Here is a 20,656-nt window from a genome sequence, read left to right as displayed (position 1 = left end):
CTCCCTTTATTTGGGACTTCCATGAAAGTTTAAATGTGGATAAGCAACCTCAGAAGTTTTTACACATCCAGTTATTTAATATATTCAGATCCAAAATCAGTAGATGTGTGAAGAACATGGAAATCCAAGACTCTGAATATACTGCAGAAAAGTGGTTCTGAGGTGATCAGCTTATTGAATAGCGCATAGAACATGCTGTATAGTCCGAGCCCTTTGTCGGACGGCCTGGTAGCGGCCTTTCAACCTGCTTGAAGATCAATCCCTTCCACACAACCCTCCCTTTTTCTATCGTCCATGTATCTGTCTAGGATTCTGTCAAATGTCTCTAATATATCTATCTCTACCACAATCTTTGACAGTGCATTCCATGTACCTGTCACTCTCTATGGAAAAAAAAATTTACATCTGATATTCCCCACATACTTTCTTCCAACCACCTTAAAATGATGTCCCCTCATAATAGCCATTTCACCCTGGGAAAAAGTATCTGACTGTCCAGTTGACCTATGTCTCTTACTATCTAGTACACTTCTATCAAGTCACCCCTCATCCCCTGTTCCAAAGAGAAAAGCCCTAGTTTGCTCAGCCTACTCTCATAAATCATGCTGCCTAATCCTGGTAGATCTCCTCTGCACCCTCTCTAGTAGAAACGGCTGGAAATCATGCTGTCTCATCCTGGTAAATCTCCTCTGCACCCTCTCTGGTAGAAACACCTTGAGGTGCTGAATAGTCTAGTTCTGCATGTATTACTTATGTCCCTTTGCATAACAGGGAATACTTTACTGGAAATAATGTATCTATAATAGGATTGTCAGTACCACTGCCGACCTTGTTTCTATCAACATTTTCATGTATCATCATTTTACTTGTATCATCATTTACTGTCTTAGTGTTGCTTGGTTCCATTTTAGCATTGTTTTCCTATCGTTATCAGAACAAATTGAATCATTGCTGACCACGTAAGATGTGCCAGTTTTTTTTTGTAACTGGCTGATATCTGCTAGAAGTTTGACAACATGTTCGTTTGTTGCTTGTTTGAGTAAGATAGGTGAGTGAGAACACTGTTGGGCATTGCCCTTTTAAATCGCTGCCAAGGGCGTGTGTTGAAAGAGTGATGTCATCGGCTAGGCAGGTCTTGGTCTTTTCAGAACCTGTGTGTGTTTGTGTGGAGTGCCGAGTACATGTGATCTCCCAGTGCGGTGATTAAAGGGTGTTCGTGAAGGGCCTGTGAGCTGGCAGCGAGTCTGCGAACAGTAGCAGGCACTGCACAGCATTTTCTCATTCACAGAGGGCAGGGAAATCAACACCGCCGTGCTGAAAAGTCCCGGGAGTTAAAACTTGCTGATGTACCGCTCGAAGCACTGAGCTGGTGGATTAATCGCTGATCAGCTGCTGGAACCGCGTGAGAGCCAACAGCAGAAGCCTGCGGTGCAATCTTAAAAAGAAACTTTTCCAAGGTAAGGCATTGAAAGAGGTTATTGTGAATCTATCGGAGAATGATGGTGATGAGGCACTTATTAGAAATCGTTTCCCTCTTCCACTTGTTTTTTTTTCGTGACATTCTGTTGAATCCTTCTACTGAGGAAAATAGTTGTGCTCTTTGTTTTATTGAGGTGAGTGAGTAGTTTGCAGTGAGGGGGAGGGGGAGGGGTGGGTGGGGTGGGGTGGAGTGGAGTGGCGGTGTGGGGGGAGAAACAATTCGCTGCTGCCACTTGCTGGCAGCTGTTCTTTTCTTCCCGCTGCGGGTCTCCGGTGCGTTCCCATACTCCAAAGTTTTCATTTTGGGACGGGTGGGAGGGGGTTTAACTCGATTCCTGAACGGAGAGTGGGTCTCCGCCACGGGCCAGACAGTGTCGGTTCCGGGAGAGAAGGCTGTGTGTGGAACAAAGGTGAAATCTGTACGCGAATAGTGAGCTGTTTCTCTCCAGAACAGCAGGTATCACTGGAGATACCTAAAGTGGCGCCTTTAGGTCTAACATAGCGCTTTTTTGGTAATCAGTAGCATTTTTGATGTAGAGAGTATCTCCTGGGAAACGCTGTCGAATCACCTGCCAATATATATGGACGCGGGGCAGTGGGACTTGGAACCCGTTGGAAGCAGGCTTCACACGAGCTTGTTGGTGTCAGATCCGGAGCACGTTAGTCGGTATAGCATTCCCTTTTTAAATGTTCGCGTTTACTGACTGGAGGGGTGGAGAAAGAGCCACGGTCTCTTTTCCGTGGTATTGCAAGTTCAGAGTTCCCGTCTGGAACATTCACAGCTTTGGATTTATTTTAAATGACATAGGTCAATCTTGTTTTCGCAACAACATATTGAAGGAGGTAGTTAGTCCATCTGTACCTTGTACTAGTTTCTCGTAGCACACCCTTGGTGCTTCAGTGCCAAGATTTCCTTCTGAATTTGCCAGCACTGACTCCCTGAACACCTGTTTGTTTATTCACCATCCTCACGATGAAGAGTTTCTGTAGAAGTAATACGTCTTTTTTTTTTTGCTTCTGGATGAAATTAAAGATTTACTCCTTTGGCACCCCCTTTCAGGATTTTGATGTAAGGATTGTGACCAATTGGAAAGCAAATCCCATGACCAGTCACGTGATGTTAGTGGTTATCATAGTCCCGGCCATATTTATCCTTCCCTTGGTAGACAGATACGAGCCCGCGGCGTTACTCAAGCGGAGATGAAGCAGTGGCTGATTGCCAGGAGGCAAAAAGTGTGACTAGAGGGAGCCTTTTCTGGTTGGCTGCCGGTGACTAGTGGTGTTCCACAGGGATCTGTGTTGGGACCGATTCTTTTTACGTTATGTGTCAGTGATTTGGATGATGGAATTCAAGTCAATTTTAATAGCCATATAATGCATATAGAAACAAGGCAAAACACATAACACGCGATAACTTATGAAGGCGGGGATAAAATCTACAGGTGAATCACACATAAATAACAAACTAAAATGCATAAGTATTAAATATTGTAAGGTACAAAACAGATTAACCAGTGACACTTCGACTACGATGCGGCAGGGAGTTCAGAAGCCTAATGGCCTGGGGGAAGAAACTGTTTCTCATCCTGACCGTTCCTGTTTTTATGCATCAGAGTCTCCTGCCTGATGGTAGAAAGTCAGTGAGGATGCTGGATGGATGGGTGAGATCCTTAATATACCAAGGGCCCTGTTCAGCAGTGCTCCTGATAATTGCCCCCAGTGGATGGTAGGGAAACCACTATGATCCTGTCAGCTGTTCTCACAGTCCTTTGCAGGGACTCCTGGTCCGATGCTTGACTGCTCCCATACCAGATGAATTGATGGCTTTGTTGCAAAGTTTGCAGACGATATGAAGATAGGTGGAGGGGTAGGTAGTTTTGAGGAAGTAGAGAGGCTACAGAAAGACTTGGACAGATTAGGAGAATGGGGCAAAGAAGTTGATTTCAGATACTGGCTCATAAAACACTTTGCGATGCATATGGATTTCTTTGCCTCTGCTCTTTCCTCTTCTTTAAACATGGTCCCGGTTGTTCAGGGTGAGGAGATTCACCCTTCACCCTGGCCTTTATGATCACTGATAGTGTTAATACAAACCTCTCCAACTCCTTATTTCCATTTGGAATATTTTTTGACCTGTACCTTTATGTCTGAGTTTGGAAGATCAAGTAAGCAAATGTCACTTGTCTCCCAAGTGGTCCAGCTAAGATTGCAAACTGATTTTGTGCATGAAGAAAGGAATGAACCCAAGTTGGACTATAACTTTTATAAATCATCTCTTTCCCTGGGTTTTCTTGCTGTGAAAATATTCCTTGGATGTTATTTGTTCTGTACTGCCCCCTCAGTTTGTGTGTTGTTCTTGATCAGGAGAACAGATGGGTTATTTGACTGTACATCAGTTAACACAGCCAGTTATATCTCCATGAATGACATCTAGGGGCTTAGTTTGGATGTTGGTTGGATGATAGAATATGTCCTTAATGTGTGGTAATATAAATATCTCCAATACTCTAAATGCAAGTCTAATAATAGCTGAGGGTGAATAGTTGGGATTTGATTGCACTGTATCCTGGCTTTGACATATTCTGGGAATGATTGGTCATTTGTTTGTTTGCCAATGGAGCACTGTTTGGCTTGTCATGATGTAGAATTAAAGAGCTGATGAGTGCCAACAGTGGAAGTTATAACCTTTTAGTACACTATAGGTAAAACTTGGTCCTGGCCATCTAAGGTGGGAAGTGAGAGATAACAAGGACATAGAATAGTATGGGCCCTTTGACCTTTGATGTTGTGCTGACTTTTTAACTTATTCCATGATCAACCTAATCCTTCCCTCTTACATAGCCCATTCCATTTTTCTTTCATCCATGTACCTATCTAAATATCTCTTATGTATTAGCCTCTGCTACCATCCCCGGGACTTACTGCTCTGTTTTTTTTTTAAAAACATCAACTTCTGACGTCTCCTCTAACCTTTCCTCTAATTAGCTTAAAAAGATGCCCTCTGGGATTGGGCGTTGCTGCCCTGGGTGCGCTTTAACAATTCCTCTTATAATCCTGTACACTTCTATCTAGTCACCTTTCCTCCTCCTCCGCTGCAAACGCTAGCTTGCCCAACCTGATTCCTGTCCTTCATTGCTGCACGTCTTCCCCCACTCACTGGACAAGGGAGTCCAGACAGTGACAGGTTGACTTTAGATGTCATTTCCTGTGAATCTCCCATGGGGTGAGAAGGGTGGTTTGTGTCTGTGAAATCAGACCTTCGAGAGTTGCTGCTCTAAGTGATAAAGATGGAAGAAAGCTAAAGGATACACCCAATCAGAATGCACAGCACTGAGTGTCTACCTTTGTGTACGGCAACAGATTGCTCATTCCTGCAGAGGTGATACTTGGGTTGCAGCTGTGGGCAATTTGATGGGACGTTAACCAAAGCATAAACTTTATGGTGAGCTTAACATTCCAGAATACCAGGTATTCAGTTACTGTCAAAATTAAACACTCCCAATTTAATGATATTCTCCAATTCCCCAAGGTTTTGCTGTTGAAATCATCAGCACCAGTATTAATTTTCAATGCATACTTAAAAAAAAAAATACTTATTAAAAATACAGCATAGACATTATGGAGTGATATTACTGTCCATAGTGCATTCAGCTGGGTGATGTAATCAGAGGATCAAAGGCTTGTCAGTAACTCAGTAGAATTGCTAAAGTGTATTAGTTTTCTGGATTTGTTTTAATTTGTTAAGGTCATAAGAGCATAAGATATAAGAGCAGAAGTAGGCCATTCAGCCCATCAAGTCTGTTCTGCCATTTGATCATGGGCTGATCCAATTTTTCCAGTCATCCTCACTCCCCTGCCTTCTCCTCATACCCTTTGATGCCCTGGCTAATCAAGAACCTATCTATCTCTGCCTTAAATGCACCCAATGACTTGGCCTCCACAGCTGCTCATGGCAACAAATTCCACAGATTTGCTACCCTCTGACGAAAGTAATTTCTCCATATTTCTGTTCTAAATGTACATCCTTCAATCCTGAAGTTGTGCCCTCTTGTCCTGGACTCCCCTACCATGGGAAATAATTTTGCCATATCTAATCTGTTCAGGTCTTTTAACATTCGGAATGTTTCTATGAGATCCTCCCTAATTCTCCTGAACTCCAGTGAATACAGCCCAAGAGCTGCCACTCATTCCTCATACAGTAACCCTTTCATTCCTGGAATCATTCTCATGAATCTTCTCTGAACCTCCTCCAATGGCAGTATATCCTTTCTAAAATAAGGAGCCCAAAACTGCACATAATGCTCCAAGTGTGGTCTCATGAGTGCCTTATAGAGCCTCAACATCATATCCCTGCTCTTATATTCTACACCTCTCGAAATGAATGCCAACATTGCATTCTCCTTCTTCAGCACTGACTCAAGCTGGAAGTTAACCTTTAGGGTATCCTGCACAAGGGCTCCCAAGTCCCCTTGCATCTCTACATTTTGTATTCTCTGTCCATCTAAATAACAGTCTGCCCATTTATTTCTTCCACAAAAGTGCATGACCATACACCTTCCAACATTGTATTTCATTTGCCACTTCTTTGCCCATTCCCCTAAAGTATCTAAGTCTCTCTGCAGGCTTTCTGTTTCCTCAACTCTACCCGCTCCTCCACTTATCTTTGTATCATCGGCAAATTTAACCACAAATCCATTAATCCCATAGTCCAAATCATTGACATACATTGTAAAAAGCAGCAGTCCCAACACCGACCCCTGTGGAACTCCACTGGTAACCGGCAGCCAGCCAGAATAAGATCCCTTTATTCCCACTCTCTGTTTTCTGCCGATCAGCCAATGTTCCACTCATGCTAGTAACTTCCCTGTAATTCCATGGGCTCTTGCTAAGCAGCTTCATGTGCGGCACCTTGTCAAAGGCCTTCTGAAAATCCAAGTAGACCACGTCTCCTTATCTCCTTTGTCTACCCTGCTTGTAATTTCCTCAAAAACTGCAGTGGGTTAGTCAGGCAGGATCTTCCTTTTAGGAAACCATGCTGGCTTTGGCCTATGTGCCAAAATATAGCCCGAAATCTCATCCCTAACAATTGATTCCAACAACTTCCCAACCACTGATGTCAGGCTAACAGGTCTATAGTTTCCTTTCTGCTGCCTCCCACCCTTCTTAAATAGCAGAATAACATTTGCAATTTCCCAGTCATCCAGTACAATGCCAGAATCTATTGATTCTTGAAAGATCATTGTTAATGCCTCCGCAATCTTTCCAACTACTTCCTTCAGAACCCGAGGGTACATTCCATCAGGTCCAGGAGATTTATCCACCCTCAGACTATTAAGCTCCCTGAGCACCTTCTCAGTTGTAATTTTCACTGTGCAATCTTCACTTCCCTGACACTCTTGAATGTTCAGTATACTGCAAATGTCTTCTACTGTGAAGACTGTTGCAAAATATGCATTCAGTTCCTTTGTCATCTCTGTATCTCTCATTACAATATCTCCAGCATCATTTTCTATTAGTCCTCTATCTACCCTAAACTGTCTTTCACCCTTAAAGCTTTTGGCATCTTCTTTGATAATAGTCACCAGCTTCCTTTCATAATTCATCTTTTCCTTCCTCGTACCTTCTTAGTTTCCTTCTGCAAGTTTTTAAAAGCTTCCCAGTCCTCTATTTTACCACTGGCTTTGGCTTCCTTGTATGCCCTCTCTTTTGCTATTACTTTGGCTCTGACTTCACTTGTCAGCCATGGTAGTGTCCTCCTTCCATTTAAAAAGTTATTCTTATTTGTAATATATCTATCTTGCACTTCCCTCATTTTTCGCAGAAACTCCAGCCATTGCTGCTCTGCTCTCCTTCCTGCTGGTGTCCCTTTCCACTTAACTTTGGCCAGTTCCCATCTCATGCCATTGTAATTTCTTTTATTCCACTGAAATACTGACATATTAGAATTTAGTTTCTCCTTCTCAAATTTCAAAGTGAACTTGATCATATTGTGACCACTGTTCTCTAAGGGTTCCTTAACCTTAAGCTCGTTTATCACCTCCGGATCATTGCACAGCACCCAATCCAGCACAGCCGATCCTCTAGTGGACTCAACAACAAGCTGTTCTAAAAAGCCAAACCTTAGACATTCTACAAATTCTCTCTTGAGGTCCAGTACTGACTTGGTTTTCCCAATCCACTTTCATGTTAAAAGTCCTCAACGATTAGCATGACATTGCCCTTCTGACATGCCTTTTCTATCTCCTGCTCTAATTTGTAATCCACATCCAGGCTTCTGTTTGGAGGCCTGTATACAACTGCCGTTTGGGTCCTTTTCCCTTTGCTATTTCTTAACTCAACCCATAAAGATTCTACACCTTCCGATCCTCTGTCATCCCTTTCTAATGATTTAATATTATTTCTTGAACACAGGGCCACACCACCTCCTCTGCATGCTAACCTATGTTTCTGATACACCGTATATCCTTGGGCATTCAGCTCCCAGTGTCAGCCATCCTTTAGCCAAGTTTCAGAGATGGCCGCAACGTCATACTTTCCGATCTGTAGCTGAATTTCACGATCGTCCATTTTATTTTTTGTGCTGTGTGCATTCAAATATAATATTTGCATATAACGTGCATTCAAAGTGTGCAGAATCTTTCTTGTGCTGCTGTATCATTTGGTCCTGCACTGAGGTGATGGTAAACTAGAAGAGTAATTAGTCCTCATTCCATTGTTAGTATTCTTGGCATGATGTTGAATTTTGCTGTTTTTGCTTGGCTGTATTAGCAATTGCAGTCTGTTGTCCTACCAATCACATCCCTCAGTCAGGAAATTATAAATGCAGTTTACCGTGAATAAATAGATTAGTGTCTGTTCAAGCTCCCAAAGGGGGAATGTTGGTAGGAAAACTCTGGAAAGTTGACCTATGCACCTCATTCTTTTAATTTATATTGTTTGTAATATGGGATATATTTGTTTAGCAAAATGAACAACCAGATGCACAGGGAATAAATGCAAGCAATTAATATTAAATCTACCAGATGTATGGGGAATAAGGCCAAGCAATTTGTATTGAATCACTAAAGGATTGACTAAAACCTTAAAATGAGAATTTGATTTTGATTGGTCTCTGAAAGTCTGGCAAAGATGCTAATAAACATCTGTGCATCTTAATTTCTGGAGCTTAAATCATTAGCTCAGATGGGCTGGTTTTAATTCCTCAATTATCTGCCAAAAAAGTGGCTGGAATGTGAAGAAGCAAGCCCATGGTCCCAATTCTGCCCTGAGCACTTCACTGAAAATCCATTTTACTTATCCCCTCCGGTGTCTGTAGCCAGGGATAGGCAATGATAATGCAAATGGGTGTCAGGAAATGGTGCATTTTTCTGGGGTATATTTCAGAAAAGAGCTAACCCCATTTGGACTTGATACCAGAGAAAATCAGAAATAAATTAAGCTGGCACAGGAAACACTCAGCAGGTCAGGCAGCATTTGTGAAGAGAGAAGTGGGGTTAATAGTTTGGATGGATCACCTTTTCATCTGATGGTTATTGATCTGAAATATTAACTCTGCCAATTCTGGGCTGCTAAGAATCCTATTAAGAATCTCTGGTATATTCTGATGTTTATTTTTTGCTATTTAGTTTTCCTTTGCAAATAGAGAAAATGACTTTGGTTCAGAAAAGAGAGAGAGAAGTGTGTGTTGTATCATATTAACGTTGAAGTTGTCTTCTTTCCCTTCAGTGTGTGGATTGAATTAACCCTAGAGCACCCAATGTTGTGCCTTGCTCTATTGCCTAGTTCAGTTTGAGAAGAGTTGCAGACTTTGAGAGAATCCATGATCGTGTTCATTTTCACTGACATACGTTGTGAAATTTGTTCTTTTGCGGCTGTAGTACAGTACAATACGCAATAAACTACTGAGTTATAATAAGAATATGGGGAGTAATAAGTGAAGTAGTGATCATAGTCTGCTCAGAAACCTGATGGCAGAGGGGGAAAAGCTGTTCCTAAAACACCGCGTGCGTCGTCGGGTTGCCAAAACACCGCGTGCGTGGTCGGGTCCCTAACACACCGCGTGCATGGCCAGGTTCCTACACCTCCTCCCTAATGGCAGCAACGAGAAGAGGGTATGTGCCAGATGGTGAAGGTTCCTAATAATGGATGCCACCACCTCAAGGGCGTGGCCTATTGAAGGTGTCCTCAGTGGTGGGGAGGCTGGTACCCATGATAGAGCTGGCTGAATTTAACAACTGTCTGCAGCTTTTTTCAACCTGATATACTGGCAAGTTTGAGGGCATGTCTGAAGTACTGTGCACAGTTCCTCTTGGGGATCAGTGCAAGATGGAGATTGGGCTCAGAGACGTCAAACTGCTAAGTCATTAGTGGAAACGTGGCCTTGCCAGAGTTGTTTGAAGCTGCAAGTTCATTATCCTATGGAAATAAGCCAACCAAAACCTTGATGTCGAAAGTGCAGTCTTGAATATTTACAGTAGGATAAAAATCACCCATAATGCTGGGAAACTTTCCTGACAGAAGAAATCTAGTTAAGACTTTGGGGGAAAAAGAATGTTGTGACCTTTAACCGACCTGACCATTTTCCTAGCAATAATTAGCTTCTACCTGGGGAGGTTGGATAATTACACCCTCAGATTGAAATGGCACACTATATCATACCCAGTTGTGTATGAACATCAGCGTGTGCTTGATGTGGTGTGATCTTCCCTGGTACAACACAACAACTCACTGAAATTGCCAAGGGAAGTCTTTGGCATAGCTTTTCTACTTTAAGATAGAAATTCAGTTGTCTGTTCAGGATTAGAAATCACAGAACAAAACTTGGGGCATCCGTTCTCAGCCGCTAATTCAGCTGTGAGTATATGTGGTACTTTCTGTCCATCTTCATTTTATTCATTGTTTATTTATTATGAACAAAAGGGCATTTTGTGTATTGGGAGGTAATTACATATGGTGATTGGTCTCTTTCAAGATGTTGAAGCCTTTCTGTAGGCTGAAGACGTGTTTCCAGTAAACTCTGAGGCTTTCAAAGTTCAAAGTAAATTTATTGTGAAAGTACATATATGTCACCATATACACCCTGAAATTCATTTTTATGTGAGCATTCAAGGTTCAAAGTACAGTTATTATCAAAGTATGTATACATGATACCATCTTGAGATTAGTCTCCTTGCAGGCAACCGCAAAACAAAGAAGCACAGAAGAACCTGTTTTTTTTAAAACATATGACCGTCAAACACCCAAAGCGCAGAGCGGGGGGGAAAAAAGTCAAATTATACAAATGATAAAAGTAAGCAAATAGCATTCAGAGCAAAAGAGAGGTCTACAGACACGAAGGCCAGGGCAGCTGGAACTGGCCTCAATTAAGCACAGAGCCTCAGTGAATACAAAAAATCACAAAAGACTCAATGAAAGACTGCATACAACAGTACGGACAGATAACCAGTGTGCAAAAGATGAACTACACAAATACAGTAAAAGTAATATTCAGAATGTGAATTGTGGGTTCCTTGAAAGTGAGTCCATAGTCTGTGAAATAAGTTCAGTGTTGAGATGAATGAAGTTATCGCTGTGAGTCCTGATGAAGAGTCTCCACCTGAAATGTCAACTGTACTCTTTTTTTCCATAGATGCTGCCTGGTTTGCTGATTTCCTCCAGCATTTTGTTGTGTGCGTGTAGCTTGGATTTCCAGCATCAGCAGGTTTTCTCTTGTTTTTGAATTTATCCTCCTGGTGCAGGATGCTGATGGTTGAAAGGTTCTTGAGCCTCTCTGTCACTGGGTTTTCTGTTTGTCTGTTGCTTATGCTGTACAAATGGAGTGATTGACACCCAACTGAGTTCTGGGTATTGGTCATTGGAGGGGTATTGTATATACAGTGGGAATGTTTGGTGTCTGAACTTTAATTCTGATGAACTTCGCGTGCCTTAGCATGGGAGTGGTGGCCATTCAGTCCTTCAGTGCAATCATGGTTGATCCTCAATCTCGTCACATCTCTGTTCTCTCCCTCTGTCCTTTGTATTTTGTAGTGTATCTAGAGTGAGAGGTGACATAACACACAAAATCTTGGGAATGCATGGGCACATGTATGTGGACAAAAGACACGAACAATAAACACAATAGAAACACAATAAATATAAATACATAAGATAGCTTCTCTACATTGATTGTATGTTCATGAAGTGACACCAGGCTGTACATAGGATGACTGACAGGAAGTAATAAAGTAGTGGTGGGTGGAGGTGTTGATCAGCCTTGCTACTTAGAGAAAGTAACTGCTTTTCAGTCTGGTGCTCCTGGTGTGGATGCTATGTCGCCTCCTCCCTGCTGGATGGGACAAACAGTTCACGAGCAGGTTGAGTGGGGTCCTTCATGATGTTACTAGTCCTTTTCTGGCACCTTACTGTATGTATGTTCTTGATGGTGTGTAGACTTTTTAGATCATCTGTGAAAGGAAAGTGAAGACTACATATGATAGCTGATCATTGGAATGCTTTCAAATGCTCCCAGCCCTCCTGGATTGAGCAAGATTTTGCCAGGCTCTGAGATGGGGAAGCTTCCTGTCCCTTGTCCCGGTGTTACCTTCAGCTTCCTGGCAAGAGACAAGTTTCTCATGACAGATTTCCAATTGACAGTGTTCCCAGCAGTGACTTGGGGCAGGGTCGGGCATGTCTGGTCTCACGGCGAACAGGTGATTGTGCTGCTCAGTCTGTATAAAGAGTGGCGGAAAATTTATGTCAGGCTAGGGCAGTTCCCCTTCATAAAGGCAGGCACCATTGTAGCTTAGTGGTTACTGTGGTGCTGTTACAGTTTGCTGTTAGGAGTTCAATTTCGACATTGTCTGTTAGGAGTTTGTATGTTCTCCCCATGGAATGTGTGGGTTTTCTCTGAGTCCTCCAGTTTCCTGTCTCAGCACAAAGACGTGCCAGTTGATAGGTTAACTGGCCTCTGTAAATTGCCCTGTGATTAGACTAGGGTTGAATCAGGGCTGTTTGCTGGCATTGTTCAAAACGGCTGGAAGAGCCAAATCTGTGCTTTCTCTCTAAGTAAATAAAAACAAAAAACACAACTTGCCCGTTTTTTTAAAAAAAGTAGAGGATCATTTAAATTTTATTATGTTGATGAAATGAATCTCAGTCATTTACAGTAATGCAGCCTACATGCTTTGCCAGTGAGGAAATTACGCAATCATTCTTGCTTAGCTTGAGAATAGCGTTCTTGTCAAAGTTAATGCCACAGTGCACCCACAAGAACAGACACTTCCACTCAATGCTAATGATAAGGAACTCTTAGCTTGGTATCAAGAGACAGAAAACAGTAATGCTGTGTTTGCTCCAAACATAATGGCATTGCATCTTTTCCCTAGAATTCTTTGCTGCCTGCTGTAGTGCTCTTTCCTGTAAAGAGATGTGACTGACTGGCAGGAAGAGAGATGGAGAAAACCTTAGTTGCTGGTTGGGGAATGGGAGTGAGAAAAAGGTTAGATATGGGCAAGAAAGAAGGGGAGCACTTGGTAATCAAGTAGGAGGTGAGGGAGTGAAGCTGTTGTGGGGGGCCAGCAATGTATAGAGATGGGTGTGTGTGCGAGGAGCACTGAGATAAGCTGTTGGGAATCTTCAGTGCCCATGGTAGGCTTTTGAGGATTCCAGTTAGGTGGAAGATGATGGAATGTCCAGTGGACCTTCACTAATCCGACTACCTATAATCAGGCACTGATTTCGGATTTTCCGCGCAACTATAATTTCAAATTTCCTGGGCCACCGTACCAATCTGCTGCACATTGTTTTGGTTGCGCTAGATCTATTCACATGTTGGCTCGCTCTTGTAAGCACAGACAGGCGATTCCTGCTTGTTTTCCTGTATTTATTAATATCATTTGCGTGAAGCGTGGCCACCCGGCACCTGCCCGTCTCACCCGCCAGTGACGGGGGAGCTGGCACGCGCTGGGTCAGTCCGCCTGCTGGCATTCGTGCACTGCTCTCTGGCGTCGCCCGGCCGGCGTTCCGTTCTCTTCTGCCTACAACCTGAGATCAGACGTGGCGACCCGCTGAATTTAAACATATTACTAAGCGGAGGAAAAGAAACTAATGAGGATTCCCTCAGTAACTGCGTGGGAAGAGCCCAGCACCGAATCCCCGGCCGCCTGGCAGTCACACGATAAATGGCGTATAGAAGATCTCCTTTCTCCGACTTCTGCTTCTGCTCACCCAGGTGTGCTGCCACCATCATCAACAGGTCTTGAAGAAGCTGCTGTGCCAGTTTCAGCACCAGTTCCTGATGCTTCGCTCACTTTTCAAGATGAAGATGTTGATCCTGACAACCCCACCCTTGCAGACATGTAACTTTGCCTGCAGGTATATTAAACGTCTCACTTTAGGAGCAGAAGTGCTCAACTGTTCTGTATAAGTTAATTCCTGTACGTTTACCTATACCCTTTATTTTATCTGTGCCTGTACAGTATATTTTAAAATTTCACTTGCTACTCACTTAATATTTCTGTTTCATTACTGTCTAACTTGTACTGATTTACATGATATTTTAAAGGTATGATGAGGTGGTTAGCTATTGCTCAACATGATCCTTCTGTAATTCGGCACTTTCACTAATCCGGCACTCCTCAGATCCCAATGGTGCCGGATTATAGAAGGTCAACCTGTACTTGAATTGAGGGGCCAGTTATTCATATGTTAAAGTTGGGATGAACTCTTCATTTTATAGTTATGGGTTTGATCAGGTCTGACTTGATTAGATTAGATGTCATGTGTTTCATTCGCTTGCAAAGTGGAGATATCACCGGCAACAACAGTATTTATTATCAGGCCATAAATTTCCCTGAATTGAGTCAACCACATTGCAGTGGTTTTGAAATAGTCAGGTTGTTAAGGATGACAGATTTCCTTCCCTGAGGGGCATTAGTGAATCAGATGATGTTTCACATCAATCCAGGGACTTTCTTTGAAGTTCTGCATTTTATTTAACTCCAGAACTTTAAACTCCTTATCTGCCTTGTTGGATTTTGAACAATAGTCTAGTCCAATGACTGGTTATTCAGTAACACTATGCTATGATCAGGAATGTTGCCTGTCAGTTTTGACAAGCCTGCAGGATCTTTGGACCACGTACTGGATCACAGTTGTGGAGGGGAATAAGCAGCTGATGTTTTCGGCTGAGACCCTTCATTGGGATTGATAAGGCAGGAAGCAGTAACCAGAATAAGAAGGTGGAAGGGGGAAGGCATTCTTATTTTGGCTTTTAAAAAAAAAATATAGCCCAAGTCCCTGAATGGCTTGACTGAGGAATTGGTGTTAAGCTGTCTTCGGCCAGCTTGTTCTCAATCCTAGTGCACCATACCCTTTGGAGTTACTGCAGAGAAGAAAATGCTTACATTTGATAATTGCTTGTCAATCTGTGTTTATATGTAGTTTTTCATAAAATTGCTTTGTATTTTGTTTTCCTTTAAGTGCTTGCAAGGAAATGAATCTCAGGGTAGTATGTGGTAGTATAAAGTGGCCACTTTATTAGGTACAGGAGTGGAACCTGGTGTGGTCTTTTGTTGCTGTGGCTTATACACTTCAAGGGTCAATGTGTTGTACGTTCAGAGATCCTCCTTCTGCACACCACTGTTATTTCCCTCCTGTCAGCTGAGCCAGTCTGACCATTTCCTCCTGACCACTCATTAACAAGGAATTTTCACCCACTGGATGTTTTTCTTTGTTTTTCGCATCATTCTTTGTAAACTCTAGAGATTGCTGTGCCTGAAAATCTCAGGAGATCAGCAGTTTCTGAGATACTCAAACCACCCCGTTTGGTGCCATGGCCAAAGTCACTTAGATCACATTTATTTCCCATTCTCTGAACAACAACTGAACCTCCTGACCATGTCTGCATGCTTTTGTGCATTGAGTTGCTGTCATATGATTGGCTGATTAATGTACAGGTGTAGCTAATAAAGTGGTCCCTGGGTAAGTATATACTTTGATAAATTTGCTTTGAACTTTGAACTGACAAGCATTTACATGAAGTAAGTTTTCTTTTAAAAAAAAATCTGTTAAAGGTTTGTGAATAGAATGCTACAATTTCAAATGTCACTGTCTGAGGCAGATAGATTGCAGTAAGCAGAGCAGTACATCGGTGCTGTATGAACTCAATGGCTTTCCTCAGTGTAAGAATGATGTACATGGGTTGTTGGTGAGGATGCATTAGTTTATGGGGCCAAATTCCACACTCGATGAGTCTAAAATTGTTTATCTCATCTAGATTTATTATTGCTAGCCTGAAGGCATCAGGAAGTACTGTAAGCCCACTAAGCAAAGCCATTGTGAAATTGTGGTGAAATACTGACCTTGGATTCTCATCCCAGTGGTGACGTGCCTCCAGCTGAGACCATATGCCCACAAATCTTATCTTCTAGACTTAGAAGCTAACAGTGGAGACATCTGCACCTTTTTATGCAGCAATTATGAGGAACTGGGTGTGTAGTTGTTGACTAGTTCAGTTTTTTGTTTGCTTACTGTGAGTGTGTATGGATGTTAGAATAGGTTTGTACAGTGGAATTTGTTTGGTGATCCTAGTGTTCAGAGAGCAATTTAAAAAGCAAATGCTGCAGCCACCAGACTGTCCAAATGCAAGCCATCAGTGTGTTCAGGTCATCAGGACGTGTGGGATAATCCAGCCTGCAGGATTGAGATCCTATTGCATGTGACAATTTCTAATATGAGTAGCCCTTTTCATTAGGTTGGAGTACTGAGAGACTTTGAGGAATGGCCAGAGACTGTATCCCCCCCCCCAGGATCTCTGACCTCCCTGTGCATGCTTCAAGTTTCATTGTCCAGGTTCTTGGAGCCAGAACAACCTCTTTGGCATGAGTGTGGTTGGTGAGGAATGATGCAAGAGTAAGGTGACCATATTTTTTGAATCAGACGCAGTGACATTAGGGAAAATTTGTGCATACCGGATTTCTTGATGCTGATAATTGCCATGAATTTCTGAGCAGATCTCTTCTAGAATGTTGCTATTCTAGGTAATTTTGCTTAAAATCAGAGGGCAGTTTAGAATGAAGTTGGTTTTGACCTCGCATGTGGACTTTTTGGACATGCACCCCCATCCCTCCCTCCACGCCTCTGGAGGGAAATAAACAGTTGATTGTTGATGTTTTGGGCTGAAGCTCTTCACCTGTCCTGATCTTCACCTGTAGGTGAAATGTCCCTCTGTAGGTGCTGCCTGACCTGCTGTGTATGTGTTCCTTGAGATTTTCAGCATCTGTATAATCTCTTGCAAATCAAAACCACCCTTTACTAGAGTACATTTGTCGGAAATGTAAAGGGTCACTTCAGCTGGCTGTTTTTAAATCCACTTGTGATAGGAGCAATTTGGTGTGTGGAATTATCGAATGGGGAAACAAGCCCTTCAGCCTGTTTTATCCCTGCTCTTACACTGAACAAACTCATTCAATTTATTCAGCACATGAATGCCAGCTTCTTGCATTCTATCTGTCACAGATAATGATTGTTGAAGTTGTAGCTTTCTATTCAATTTATCTTTTACAAAATTTACTTTACCAGACAGCAAATGCTGGTCAGTTGTCAACTACAAGCTTTTTTTCTGTAACTCCGCCATAAGATATCGAAGAAACATCACTCCTGATCCCATAAGCAAATCTGAAATTGTTTATTTTCACTGGCAGAAAAATCCTGTGGTGAGAGGTTGCAGAGAGGTCGGGTGTCAATTTCAAGTTCAATTTTAATTGTCTTTCAACTAAGCACATGAATACAGCCAAACGATGCAGTATTCCTCTGGGACTGAGGTGCAAAGCACGGAACCAACAGTCACACACAACACACAGCGCGTATAGCATGTAATTATGATAGTAGAAAAACAGTCACAATAAAAACGTAGTGCAAGTCCGTGTGTCATGGCCTGTACATTACTGCGTAGAATATACAAAAGGTTAGTGTACAAGCAATTACGGAAAGTAATGGAACACTATAATTTATTATGGGGGGGGAAGCAATTGACTTTTTAGTTATAGGACAGTTGTGAAACAATGTCTTGGGTGTGGTATTGGCCTCATTTTCAGAAGCAGTTCAAAAAAGGGTTACCAAACTCGAAACTGCCGTGGGCAATTGCCTTATGAGGTAAGTTGGACAGGCTAGGAATCTACAGAAATGTGCAAAAGACTTGGGCAGATGTGTATAGCTAGGATGCCTAAGACTTTTGCATAATACAGTATATTATGTCTTTCCAGTTACCAAGTAATACTCCTGAGCTAAGTACTCTTACTTATGTTTCCTAACCAGTATACAATAATATGCACAAGTCTTGGGCACCCTTTCTGTATACACGTGTATAACTTTTGCACAGAACTGTATCTGCTGAATTTCAGAATGTGCAACATAGAAAAAAGCAAACTGGAATAGGCCATTCTGCCCAAGTGCAATCATGGTTGATCCTCAATCTCATCACATCTGTTCTCTCCCTCTGTCCTTTGTATTTTGCACTGTATCTAGAGTGAGAGGTGACTTAACACACAAAATTCTTGGGAATACATGGGCACATGTATATGGACAAGATATTTTAAATATCTTTCCCCCCCCCCAGAGAAAAGTCGAGCTTACTGCTTAAAAATAAGATGCTGCTCACTTGAGACAGATGAGGTGAAATTCTGTCTTTTTCGAAGGATGTGGGTTTTTGGATTTCATTCTTATAGGACACAGAAAGCAGCACCTAAATATTTTTAGGATAGAAATTGCTTATTGATGAGCAAGAGGTTGAAAGGTTTCCAGGACAATACGGAAGCAAGGATCAATATAAGTGTGTTCAGATATTATTTAATTGAATGATGCAGCAGACTTGCGGTTGTGGCCTACTACACTACACAGATATGCTCAGTTTGGACCCCAATTTCTACATGTGATTTATTTCAAAATGTGATCTTTGAAAGCTTTTAGTCAAAGGCAGGCCTTTTGACAGTGAAGAGCAAATTATTATGGTAAGAGTCCACCTTGAGATTTGATCTGAATTAATTTTACTGTATCCTGTTCTTTAAGTAATGGAGAATATTTCACTGATCAGTAAATGACTATGGTAAGGTAATGTTCACTGTTGATTCTGAAGGATTCTGAGTTGGCCTCGAGTTATCAAAGAGATCAGTTTAAAAACCCTGGAAAACTATGTATTCCCATTACTTGGGGCAGCTACCTATTTGGGACAACTCGTAAAGAACAAAAACTGATTTGAGAAAATAGTTGGGATTCTCTTTGTTTATTTTAGACACGATACCGCTTAATTGGACAGAAAGTTGCCACACAGTTTCTAACTAGCATTAGTTGCAAGTACATATCACCATTAGACACTGCACCTTGATTTAGAACGAACTGTATTAAATAGTGTCAATTGCAGGTGTTGTATGTTCGAAAAGCAGTGAGTTTTTTTTTTGAGTTTTTTGATGGGTAATGAGAAATGCGCAGTAAGATACTTCAGAACTGAAAGATACACCAGAAATGGCTGGGAGTGAAAATAAAACATTTTCACTAATTCAAGTTGGGAGCTATGAAGAATTTGAAGGTATCAACAGTCATTTTGAATGTTACAATGAAAATGAAGATTTGAAGGAAGCATTCATCTAAGAATTTTATGAAGGCAGTCCATTATCTACACTGGGTGTCTGCACTGATTTTGTTCATTTACAGTTGATCAAAAAAATGGTATCCTCCATCAATAAGTTTTTTTAAAGTCTGTCACGAGCCTTGTGGCCCATCAGACTGGTGCTTATGCCGGTTTCTGTGGCATGAAGCGACTGAGAGTACGAGACTTGTGTGGTTAAGTGCCTTGCTCAAGGATACATGCTGCCTCGGCCGAGGCTCGAACCCACGACCTTCAGATCGCTAGTCCAACGCCCTGACCACTTGGCCATGCGCCACTCCATCAATAAGTATTAGGAATTAATACATTTTTGTAATACTGAAGTAGTATTGATAGAGTTGTAATTTATTTTGTATTTCATTTAAACAGTAGTTTTTGTTTTTTGTACCTGTTTTCATGAAACTTAAAGCAACACACACAAATGCTGGAGGAACTCTGTAGGCCAGGCAGCATCTATGGAGAAGAGTACAGTGAATGTTTCTGCCCAGGACCCTTCATCAGGACTTGAGGAAAAAAAAGATGGAGTTAGAGGTTGGCTTGGGGGGGGGGGGGAGGTTGCATTACCCGAAGTTGGAGAAATTGATCTTCATGCCATCAGGTCAGAGGCTACCTAGACAGAATATAAGGTGTTGCTCCTCCAGTCCGAGTGTGGTTTCAAATCTTTACCACATTTGGTTTCCTCTGTCGCGAAGAGGCCATACTCAGGTTGGAGGAGCAACACCTTATATTCTGTCTGGATAGCCTCCAACCCGATAGAATGAACATCGATTTCTCGAGCTTCCGGTAATGCTCTCTCCCCCACCCCCCCCACCTTCACCATTCCCCTTTCCCCCTCCCCCCTCGCACCTCTGCTTGCCTGCCCATCCCTCTCTCTTTTCAATCTTCCATGGCCTTGTCCCTTGTCCTCTCCTATCAGATGTCCCCCTTCTCCCTCCCTGTATCTCTTATGTCAACCAACTTCCCAGCTCTTTATCTCCGACCCCCCCCCCCCCCCCCGGCTTCATCTGTCACCTTCTTTCTTCCTCCCCTCCCCCCACCTTCTAACTCCGATTCCTCATCTTTTCTCTCCTGTCCTGATGAAGGGTCTCGGTCTGAAACATTGACTGTACTCTTCCCTGGATGCTGTCTGACCTGCTGAGTTCCTCCAGCATCTGCAGATTGTCTCTTGTTTCATGAAACTTCAGCTTGGTGGGGCAGCTACTTATAGGGATGAGTAAAATTTGGTCCCATTGTGTCCAAGTAACTGGAATCCACTGCATTTTCTTGTGACCTCTCATTCTACCCTTTTCCCCACCACAACTTTGCATTGTGTTTTTTTCCCTGTGCCTCGTTCAGGTGAGCAGGGGTACTGAGTGTCAGTCATTTGGATCTTGTTCAGGTGAGCAGGGGTACTGAGAGTCGGGTTTGGACCTTGTTCAGGTGAGCAGGGGTACTGAGAGTCGGGCTTGGATCGTGTTCAGGTGAGCAGGGGTATTGAGAGCCGGGTTTGGATCTTGTTCAGGTGAGCAGGGGTATTGAGAGTCGCATTTGGATCTTGTT

General features: G+C 42.4%; 1 protein-coding gene across 5 annotated transcripts in view; it reads left to right on the top strand.

The window, feature by feature from the left end:
- Nucleotides 1–1,165: 1,165 nt before the first annotated feature.
- Nucleotides 1,166–20,656, top strand: part of plxnb1b (plexin b1b) — a 379,174-nt gene continuing 359,683 nt past the window's right edge. For all 5 annotated transcript variants that reach the window (XM_072280878.1, XM_072280877.1, XM_072280876.1 and 2 more), the window contains exon 1: nucleotides 1,166–1,457. The gene's annotated coding sequence lies outside the window, so the exon portion shown is untranslated. The remainder of the gene's footprint in view (nucleotides 1,458–20,656) is intronic.

This window comes from Mobula birostris, chromosome 16 (genome assembly GCF_030028105.1).
Source record: "Mobula birostris isolate sMobBir1 chromosome 16, sMobBir1.hap1, whole genome shotgun sequence".
Taxonomy (NCBI): Eukaryota; Metazoa; Chordata; class Chondrichthyes; order Myliobatiformes; family Myliobatidae; genus Mobula; species Mobula birostris.
This window is presented reverse-complemented; position numbering and strand designations above follow the sequence as displayed.